Below are 11,352 nucleotides of genomic sequence, written 5' to 3'. Positions count from 1 at the left end.
CTCTACCCCGGGCTCTGGCCATGCGGGCGGGCCGGCTTTGCGGCGCTGGCTACGTGTCTCCGGAACGCTACTACCCCATCCGCATACCTTACATGGCTCGAAAGTAAAAATAAAAAGAATTACGATGCGGGCGAGGCTGGCAAGGGGGAGAAGAGATTCCACTTCTCCCCAACTAAGGCGTCCTGGCGGGACTCCCGGGGCCTTCCCCAGAGCTCCCCCAGCGCCCACCTCGTGCCCGGAGAGAAAAGGCACAAAAGGAGAGAAAAGGCACAAAGGCACCGCAGTCTCAGGCCCAGGTGGCCGCTCCCCTGGTCGAGTGCAGACGCCTGTCTGCCAAGGGAGGGAGGGTGGCCATCACGGATTACAGCGCAAGAGCCCCATCCTAAAGGCCGCGCCAGTAGAGCCTCTCCAGTGGGTTGTGCTCAACGCCCGACCCACTTCTAAACCTCCAGCAAAAAGCTTCCTCTCCTTCATATTTTGAGCTCTCAAGAGCCCAACATTCACAGGGGCACCCAGCAAATAGCTCAGCAACCACTCCAAGTCTTTAGGTTCCTCCCTAAAGCATGGCCACCGGCTGCTAAAGTCACACCTAGTAGCAGCCTTGGAGAGGAGAGTCCTACAGGACACCCTGGTGGTGACATAAATAAAAATATGTTTGCACAACTCTCCCACGCAGCCAAATCAGCAGGTTGCAACACATAAGAGAAGTCCAGGTCACTCCTGCCACCCTGACCTGAACCCGACCCGAGGGAGCCATCTAAAAACTGCAGAACCACCAGTAAGAAGGCCCCAGTGACCTCCCTCAGAAACCTCTCCAGCTTGCAGTGCTTTATAACCTAGCCAAAGGGGGAGATTAAGTCTCACAGGGTGTCGGAAGGTTTTTATTGTCCTTTTCTTATTTCAAAAAAAGAAAGAACCCCCAGTCAATCTAAGAGTCATTCCCCTTAAGATGGTGGGTGGCAAGTCGTCAGCCAGGACTCTCACCACAGGCCTCCTTACTTACCAGTGCCATGGCACATCTCAACCACAAGATGATTCAGAGGTGGAGGCCGAAGGGCAGCCGGAGTTCATCAGCCCCACCCCGTTCATTACTGAGCACTGCATGTGACCTACCCTGAGCCACGAAGCAAAGGTATGAGGTCAGAGAAACAAACTAGATCATCTCTGAAGTCAGAACTGGTAACAAAGCCAGGACAGGAGCTCAGCCTCCTGCAGGTCCCACCCCTCATCAGCATATCAGTGGAGAGCTGCATCTCCCATCAAAGGAGCCAAGGGGAGAGACCTTTGTCCTCACACCTTACAGGCCAGGACAGCCCCCCCCAACCCCCAACCACACTCACACCATAGCTAGAAACCTCTTTGCATTAAGTAGAGGTGGCAGGTTATTTCCACCCCAACACGTTCCTTCTTTCTCAGAGTTCAAACTGAGAGGATGTGATCTGAAGGTCACTGCACGTGTCATTCTTTCCATGCAAGCTCTTAGCTTCCAGTGACTGAAGCAGCCATCCCAGGTGAACAAAAACTTAAAAGATGAGCAAGCCGTGGGCCAGGAGAAGCCATAAGCAGAGGGTGGAGTGTGGTGAGGTAAGCTGCCTTTTATTAGCTCGCCTTCTTCTTCTGGGTGGTGTTTGTTTTTTGTTTTTGGTTTGTTTCTCCCATTCTCAAGCATATTTCTTAAGTTCTCTCTCTGCTATTACAAATACGGCCTGAAGTGTGGACCAGCCAGGCCTGATTTGGAGGGCAGAGTACACACGTCTGTCTGCCTGCCGGTCTGTCTGTCTTAAATGGGGGGTCAGCCCTTTACTGAAAGCCAAAGGCAGGCGTAGTGTGACTTTTTTACCTTGTAATTCCATAGAATCCTGGCTCGGGGACATGCTCCCTGACAAAAGGGTGCAGGGGCCAAATTCATTTAGGAACAACCTCCTTAATTCCCCTCTTGAACTTTCAAAAAGTACCCTTGTGCCTTAGATCCTTAGAAACCTCAAAGAAACAAGTGGGACTGTTTAAAAACACCCTTAACAGCAGAATTATATGTGTGCCCCAGAACTCGCTGTGGGCAACACTTACTACCTGACTGAGGACTGGATGGGACCCTTCTGCAGCCCCATCTGGGAATGGGATGAAGAATGAGCACCCAGACTCCAGCCCGGAGAGGAATTCCTCTCGCCCTCATGTTTTGTGCCTTCTTTTCCAACATGCTTCTCTGCCCTGGAACATTAAAGCCCCTCCCCCATCGCTGATTATGTGGCCAGTATGATTATTTATGGAATGGGTCAGTGTAAAGCCCGGTGATCCTGCTCCAGGCAGTAACAACTGAATAGATGAGCAGTGAGAGCACTTGCTGCTGGTGGGAAGGCCTGAGGGACTTTCAAATATGAGGAGGAATCTGAGGCAGGCCTGGGAAGACGGTAAGTAAGAGGAGACTTGGGTCAGCCCAGGGCAAGCAGCACAGCTGGGCTGCGCAGGACTGAAAAGTCATCATCAGGTAATTTTTGTCTCCATCTCTCTCTTTCCATATTATCTTTACTGCTTCCCTCTACGGAGCTGCTCCACACTCCTCCCTGCAGCCTGGCTTCCTCTGCTCGCTTACCAAGTCCTGAGGACCTTCTGACTTTAGAATCCACCACCTTCAGACTGCCCCCGTCTTCCACAAGAGCTCAAATTCTCAGAGAAATCATCTGATTGGCTTAGCCTGAGTCAGGTGACTAATCCCTTCTGCCCACCCCCTCCAAATAGCTGAGGCAGGGGGCATGGTGGAACCATCTAGTACAACAGGACTAGGGAGGGGAGGGAGATGACTTTGGAAAGAGGGTATCTAGCTCTTCATTGTTCCGAACACTAGAAAAAATTATGTGACATGATAAAGGAGTTAGCTAAGCTATGGTGGCAATCATATTGCAATATAAACATACCAAATCAATAGGCTATGCACCTTAAACTTACACAGTGTCCTGTGTCAAGTATATGTCAATTTGATGGAGGGGGATGGGAAAGAAAGTGGAAGGGACCATGGGCCCGGGATGAATTTTAGAGGAGGAAAGGAGAAAACAAAGACCCAAAACAGGCAAAACCACTCAGAAAGCACTGCAGAACCCATACAAAAGGGAATAAAGATTATTTATTTTTAACATTTTTTTTAATTCGAGAAAATGCTAAAATATTAAAACAGTGGTTCCCTCTAAGTGGTAGAATTATGGGGTAAGATGTTTGCCTGCTTCATTCATCCTTGTCTTGTTTCCAACTTTTCTACCATGAGCACCCATTACATTTATAATGTTTTAATAAAGAAAGGAGAGTGCATTCGAGAGCAGGGATTCTCAAACTTGAGTGTGCATCAGAATTACCTGTAGGGCAATTAAAACACAGCTTGCTGGTGCCCAACCCCAGCGTTTCTGATTCAGTAGGTCTGGGCTGGGCCCTGAGAATTCACATCCCTAACCAGCTCCCAGATGATGGCTGCCTCTGCTGGTCCAGGGACTAGACCAGTGATGGCGAACCTATGACACACGTGCAGAGGTGCCGCGCGAACTCATTTTTTTGATTGATTTTTCTTTGTTAAATGGCACTTAAATATATAAAGTAAATATCAAAAACATAAGTCTTTGTTTTACTATGGTTGCAAATATCAAAAAAATTTCTATATGTGACACGGCGCCAGAGTTAAGTTGGGGTTTTTCAAAATGCTGACACGCTGAGCTCAAAAGGTTCGCCATCACTGGACTATACCTGAGACCCAGTGAATTAGAGACTAGCCAGGGAGACTGGAAAAAATGAATGCACAAGAACATTCAAAGGAAGAACCAAGAGGATCTGTCCAATGACTGAACAGGAGAAGAAAGGGAGGGAGAGATGATGGTCAAAGATAGCTCCATCGTGGGCTGACGAAGAGTCTCTGAGCTAACATGAGAATGCACTTTGTGATGGTTAAAAAACTCCTGACTTCCTTCTCTTCCGGGCAGGAGACCCAGCACCACCGCTGGGAGCCCCTCCGCCTCGTCTCGGCCAAGCATCACTTGGAGTTTCTGGCCCTCCTCTCTCGGGGTTTTCCTCTCGTGCATTCTTGGTGTTTGCGTGACAGGTCCTGAAGGGTGGCGCCTGGGAAAAGGCTTATTAGATTTCTCCAGCAGGGAATAGAGCCAGGAAGTTTATTTGAAGAGCGAAGGAGGGGTGTGTGGGAAGGGAAAGTACAGCTGAACCAGTGGAGTGAAGTGCATGAGCTCAGGTGCCCAGCCAAACCTGCACTTATCAAGTCGCCTGCCGGAGGCAAAAGGGGAATATAGAACCTGTCAACTCCTCTTTGAGCATAAACACAGTGCGAGCTGATGATCCAGAATCCAGATTAAGTCAATTCATTCCATCAACAGGTATTTATGAAGGACCTAGGTACTCCCTGCCCAGTCAGTGCATGGAGGGGACTGGGAAGGAACCAGGAGAAATAAAAGATGTGGCACTTGCCCTGAAGGATTGGGGAGACTCAGCGAGCATTTACGAAGCAACTACAAACCTACACACAGAGCCTAATGCCATCGGCCAGAGACGGCGTAGCACGGTGGCTAGCATCAGGACCTGGACTAGGTTCATATTCTCTGCCACTTACTAGCTGGGTAACATTAGTCAAGGTACTTAACTTCTTTCTAACTAGTTTCTTCATCTTAAAAAGGGGGCAGGGGAGGGAGATTAAGAGCCATACCCATTTCATAGGGTTGTGATGAAGTTTAAATAATATTGGTAAAATTCATGCCACAATGCCCCTGGCACTTAGCACTATTTTTGTTAAATAAGTAAATCAAAGGAAAAATTATTGCCATATTTGGCTGCACAACAATTTAAAATTTGTCTGTAGTACCAGCAGTCCTAAGCCAGGTTAACCAAAAGTGAGGAAACAGTTGCCATACCTAGGAAAAGGGTGAATATTTTACATTTATAACCTTTACAGCTCCACCGAGGGGAAAAAAATGATCACCCTAACGATAAAAAGGCAAATCCACAAAAAGAGAAACAAAAATGGCAATACACCCGTGAAAAGATGCTCAATTTAAGTAAAAACAAAAAGATGCAAATTGCAATTATGATCGCTCATTTCATCTATCAGGTGGGCACAGACTTAAAAAGGAGAACCAAACATTGGTGTGGGTTGTCGGGAGCTCTGGGACTCGGTACCACTCTTCAACAGGGTCCTCTGACAAAATGAATCAAAACGTAAATGAGCATAGCCATTGACACTACACTTCCAACTGCTAGGAATTCATTCCAGTTAACTTCCCCACCAGACTGCCTGCCCCCACGAGGCAGCAAGCTCCACAAAAGCAGGACACACGCCTGTTCTATTCAGCGATGCGCACAGCGCTTACCCGGAGCCTGTGCTCAACATGTGCTGAATGAATGCCCTGAAAGGCGCAACAATGTATTTAGGAGGCTGTTGGCTGGGACATTGTTTAAAAGGGTGAAAACCTGGAAATCGCAGAAATAAGAGGCTAGAGGCATCTTATTACATGGCCACCGAGCCCTAGCGTCCTGTGTCCCCTTCTGTCGCACTTTCCAGCCGTTTTAAGTGACGCTTTCCCTTTTTTGAATCACTTTCATATTCTCAAAGACTGTGCCTGTGACACAATTTGCAAACATTTCACAAAGTAAGAGTTTGGGGGGAAATAAATATGTTATCAAAGCCTTTTCCCCAAATGGAAGCATTTTGTGATCTTTTCAATCTGAAGGGACAAAATGACCCCTTTCTGAAAAGGCTGGTGCTCGGAGCATACGGGAATTGCTAAGTATGGCCAATATTATACCCTGCGCGTGGGGTCTGTTGGCTGGTTGCAGGAAGGCTTTCGATTTATAGGTTCTGAGTATCAAACGTTCTCTACAAACTCGTCTATAGGTACAAGGGTGAGAGGAGATGCTCCTGAATTAAGAATTGGGGGGAGGGGAGGGGAGGGGGACATTTACTCTCTATCTCCAGATTGCTCTTCTGTAACAACGTATGCTTGTACGAGGTCAAGTATGGCTCCATTTTACCTTTTTTTCAAATCTGATAGGAAAGTCTGTGCCCAGCTTGAGGCACTACACATGAACAGAATGATTTCTTTTTGTTGTTGTTAATCCTCACCCGAGACTATTTTTCCATGATTTTTAGGGAGAGTGGAAGAGAGAGGAAAAAACAGAGAGAAAATTCGATGTGAGAGAAACACATCGATTGGTTGTCTCCTGCACAAGCCCTGGGCCCGGGCCAGGGAAGAGCATGCAACCAAGGTAAGTGCCTGAAGCAGGGGGTCCCTCGGGGGTGAGGACAACGGAGCCCCAACGCGCTAGAGCGTCTGCACGCACGACTCCGGAGACGAGGTTCAGTGACGCAGATCCGTTTTATTGTGGAACTACAGGGGTATATATATAGCATGAGGGGACCAATCAGAGGGAGACACGTTGCTACAGGCGGCCAATGGCTGAAAGGCTGGAGTACTGTGCACGTGGCTCTAGGAGTTCGTTCAGGCGGGCTTGCTACTTCCTGGTGTGCCGAGGAAGCATGTCATGGTGGAGTGTGCTCACACCATTGCATCAGCCGCAGCCCTGAGACATACTTCCCGAGCTCTACGTACAAGTGCCCTTGACCAGAATCGAACCTGGGACCCTTTGGTCCACAGGCTGTCGTTCTATCCACTGAGCCAAACCAGCTAGGGCTGGCCAGAACTATTTCTGCTCCTCCTGCCTTCCCGGGGATACTCCCTGTCGTCAGGAGCTTACCCCACAAGAGGCTACCACTCTGAGCTCTTGGACTCCATCATCTCTAGCCAAGTCTTGTTATTCGTGGTAGCTGTGTTCTAGGGCCTCCGTAAAACAATGAATTAGCAAGGACTGAGCCATGGCTCCTAGAGGAAATACAGGGTTCGGTTCCCGAGCGGCGGTCACATTTCCGTGAACTGATCAATACACAGCTGTATTTTCTCTGTTTCCGTTTAAAGACACCTTATTTAACATAAAATGTGGAGGCTTTAACACTGAACTTGCAGCCAGCAGCACTATTAACTCACACCCAAACAAAGCTCACCTAACACATGTATTTCCCACAAGGCAGTCCACCTGGGCATGCTTAGAACTCTGAACAACACTTTAGCGCTACGACCGGGGCCATTGTAAACAGTAACACCACCAACAAAAAGCACAAAACACGGACTAAACAGGCCACAGAAAGGACACCTGTTCCTTAAGGGGGGAGAGCAGGGTGGAGAGAGGGGGTCACGGGGGGAAAACAAACAAGTGGACATCTGTAATACTTTTAACAATAAAGATAAATAAAATAAAATAAAATAAAATAAAGGACACCTCTTTACAGTGTGAGAGCTGAAACAAGAAGCCAGGTCATCGCTTTGCTCAACTTCAGCCGGGAATGTGTATGAATTGGGCAACTCAAATTTCTGTCACTCTCCACATGTCCACATGACCATGAAAGCACCGCGAGCACTGATTTGGGGGTTGAAATAAATTTCAGCAAGTTTGCAAATATGCAGACAGGGGATCTGTGACGAATGAGATCAACAGTTTTAAACGACACTTAAAGAGCAGTGCCAGTCAGTAGTCTAAGGCTGCATTCGTTTCAGCCTTGTGTTAACATGTGATGTATTATTATGCTCATGTTTTAAATGAGGAACCTGAGGGATTTAGCCACCTGCCCACGGGCACACAGTTGGTAAGTGATGGGGCTGGGATTTGAATACACACTGTCTGGGTTTGGAGCCGCATTCCAGGCAGCAACCAAGGGAAGTTCAGTTCAATCCAGAGCATCTGGCCTCTCAGAGAACTTCCCGGGGCTCAAGGACCTGAAGGACAGGAGCAGTGGGGCTCCAGGGAGGAAAACCTGTGACCAGGAAATAAAGTAGGAGGACGGAAAAGAGGACCTTTAAACTGAATGAAAGGGTACTGCTTGCAAAAACGAACCAGAACACGAAGTTCAGCTTCTATGTCATAATCAATATGGTATAGTGTATCTTTCTAATAAAAAATAAATCATCCAGAGACTGAGTGTCAAACAGACTGTAAGTGCCTCGAGAGGCAAGGACCCTGTCTTATATTTCTCTCTTGCTCATGGCAAATGACACAGTAGTAATAAAAAATATGGATTTTGCCCTGGCTGGTGTGGCTCAGTCGATTGGGCATTGTCCTGCGCACCAAAAGGTTGCCAGTTCAATTCCCGGTCAGGGCATATGCCCAGATTATGAGCCCAATCCCTAGCACGGGGCTTGTAGGAGGCAGCCTATGCATGTTTCCTTATCACATTGATGTTTCTCTCTCTCTCTCCTTCTCCCTTCCTCTCTCTAAAAGTCAATTTTTAAAACTATCGATCACTTAATGGGAAAATAAAATGCTTCTCTTCATCCCTCTCCCAATCTGGTCTCTAATAACTGTTCAGATGAGTCAAAAGAAAAGTGGCATCGTCCACCTTTCCCTCCTCTGGAGTTTGTAAGAGCTTTTATTGTGGTCCTCCCTTCAGTGAGTACACCAAGTACCACGGTCACATGGGTCTCAGCGGCCAGAGTCTTAACCAGGCCAAGGAATGACTTCCCTGCTCGTTCTTTTTCAGAGGGATCTGAAAGAAAACAATCAGTTCGTCTCTTTAAGTCTGTCTCTTTCAAAGAAGGTGAAAGCCCCCAATTTGCTGAACTCTCTGGGAAACAGTACATAGGTTAAAATATCACCCACCTATTTCCCTGCCGTACCAAATTCTTTTGGGGACATTAGCCACTTATTCAACTTCTTACAACAGCCAAACCTGAAGAGTTTTTCCTCTGTTGGGTAGTGACATTCACCAACACTTGGTCTTGAAACCCCACTCCTCCCAAAACCAGCATCTCTTGTGCCTAAATTTAATGCTGTGACTCAGGTGCAGGCATGAGAGCACGTGAGCCCCCTGTCTCAGAGTGTGGGGGCTGGAAAGGAAGTAGCCGGGTGGATTGCTGTCTTTCTGTAGGTGCAAGCCACCACCTCATTTCTCTGTACCCAGACATGTGACTCTGACTGGCTTCAACGTTTTGGCCCCCAAACAACCAGGCGTCCTTTTTAAGTTGGCATGTTTTCCACGGAGGAATATTGAGCATCTTTTCTACATGCCTCACACAATGCTAGGCCAGCTGTCTAACAATATGGATCCCGGAAGGGGGTGCTGCCCACGTTGGGGACAGCAGGCAGCCGCTAGTGCCTGTTGCTCACAGCAAACGTCAAAAAGCCCTCAGAACAGGGGGTCCAGGCAGTTGGCTGAGATGCCCCCGGCAAGTATCCATGCACCAGGAGTGCCACCAGAGGCTGCCCGAAGGCCAAGGTGGGCATGCCCGCGTCCTGGAGAGCGGATGTGAGAGCTCTCGGAGGCTGCCCAGGCCCCGTTAAAAGGGAAGCATGAACCTCATGACATCAGTTCCAAAGATATGCCACCTGCTAGTGTCATGCCCAGGCTCGTCTTCCCACCTACTAGCCTCCCAGGCAAGTCTCCAAGGGCCTGGTGAGCAGGCAGCTGCAACATTTTGTTGCCTCTGATTGATTTGGACTGGGAAGACCTAGAGGGGGGAAAGAATGGCCATTCTCAATGATCTGGACCCCTGAGCCGCCTGGGGTCCTGAAAAATCATCTTGTCAACCCCTCGTAGGTGTTCTTTGGCCAGGAAATCTAGCCGGGCAGATTGGCTGGAGTAAATTTCTTCATCCACACGCACTCACATTACATGGATGTCCAGGACAGTAACAACGCAAGTCCACCCCGACACAGACTTCTCCCTCCAAACCCCAACGCCATCCCCTTGTCTGAAATGCCTGCCACCGTGTGAGAGCCTGGTTCCGCCCGCTCAGGCACACTCCCCAGCTCGCTGCTTTTGAGTAAGTTGAATATCAAACAAAGGGCATAATACCCAGCAGTTGCTGAAAAAGCTCACTCCGTCCACTTTCTTCTCTCTGGCAGACGCAACTGAAAGATTTTTTTTTTTAAGCCCCGAAAAACTTCTCATTTAAACATGGGGTGCAAAAAGCCTGTGCAACGTGAGCATCCCTGGGCCCGCAGGGGGACAGAAAAGGGGGAGGGGGGGCCTTCAATGAAATACAAAAGCCACGCAGACCTGGAGCGGAGCAGGCTGCCTGCAACAAGGCAGCCAACTGCCAAACTGTCATTTTGCTCGGCGGCTGAACAGAAGGCTCGAGTAATGACAACCACAAAACTCATTTAAAGTCTGAAAAGGTGACTAATGAGCTCATTCATGCTGGCTATAAATTATTCACTGCAACACTGATCCCACTCAAGACAAACAGTAAAGTAAACTTTAAACACAGACCACGGCGGCCTCCTCCAAAGAGGAACGAGTTATGTCTGTAAAACTTTTCACAATGAGAGGGATCCTTGTCTCTCCCCGGTCTATTGTCACATTCACTCTTCTGTTTACTTTTTTTTACTGCCTTTAATCAAGTTTAAGCAGACACAGCTGTTACACATTTATTTCTCTGTGGAGGGTTTTGTGTGTTTTTTTTTTCCTTTTCCATTAGTTATGACGAGCAATCATGATGCTCTAAAAATAGCAGCAAATTATATTCTCTAGAAATTGAAGGCTGACCTTAACACGAAGCCCAGGTCTTCGGAAAGAATACTCAGACACACGTGTCGGCTGAGTGGCGGCGCCGGACAAAGGAGAAACCAAAGTGCAAGACATTTTCCTCTCTCGGAGAGGTTTTCAATTTGCTTCCGAATTTCCTTTCGGTTCCAGCGGAAAACGTGTTGCTTCCAAACCTTGCAGTACAGAACCTGCTCCCCATGCTTATGTTTTCATTAAGATTTTCGTGAGCACGCCCGAGCGTTAACGGAATAAAAAGAGAAGTGTCTCCGTTGGGCTTGTCGGCACAGACGAGCCCAGCAGCAGGTTTGTTGAAAACCCACCACCATTTGCTGCCGACACTTGCAGTTTCCTGTTTAATATTAAATAAAGAAGCTTAGCTCTTCTGTGTCTATACACTGTGCTATTTGCTACGGCTGCCGCTCCTAAAAGCATTGGGACTGTAGGGAACAAGTCCCCTGTTTTTCAAACCTTTATTTTATCTGTTTCCAAGATAGAGGGAGAATTAAGACTTTCAAATCTGATAGATTTTTTTTTTCTTCTTAAAAATAGTCCCCGAGTAAGTACTTACATTCGCTCTTGGTCAGATCGCTGAACATTATGTCTTTTTAAACTGCTTTGAATACTTTGAGAAGGAGCCACAGAAAAGCCGCAGAAAACTCATGTTCAAAAACCGCCAGATGGAGGTTCTGAGTAACCAAAAGTGAAAGCAGAAAGGTCTCAGGCTGAGTTGTGCCCAGTACACACCTCGAGATTAGGGGGGTGGGGGTAGGGGTGGG

General features: G+C 47.9%; 1 protein-coding gene across 8 annotated transcripts in view; it reads right to left on the bottom strand.

Annotated features, from left to right (window-relative positions):
- FOXN3 (forkhead box N3) overlaps positions 1-11,352 on the bottom strand; it is a 289,030-nt gene that overhangs the window by 223,079 nt on the left and 54,599 nt on the right. The window contains exon 1 of one of the 8 annotated variants that reach the window (XM_006754727.2): positions 11,145-11,168. The exons of the other annotated variants lie outside the window; for them this stretch is intronic. The gene's annotated coding sequence lies outside the window, so the exon portion shown is untranslated. Of the gene's footprint in view, positions 1-11,144; positions 11,169-11,352 lie in introns of those variants that run through there. 8 annotated transcript variants of the gene reach the window in all.

This window comes from Myotis davidii, unplaced genomic scaffold (assembly GCF_000327345.1).
Source record: "Myotis davidii unplaced genomic scaffold, ASM32734v1 scaffold732, whole genome shotgun sequence".
NCBI lineage: Eukaryota > Metazoa > Chordata > Mammalia > Chiroptera > Vespertilionidae > Myotis > Myotis davidii.
This window is presented reverse-complemented; position numbering and strand designations above follow the sequence as displayed.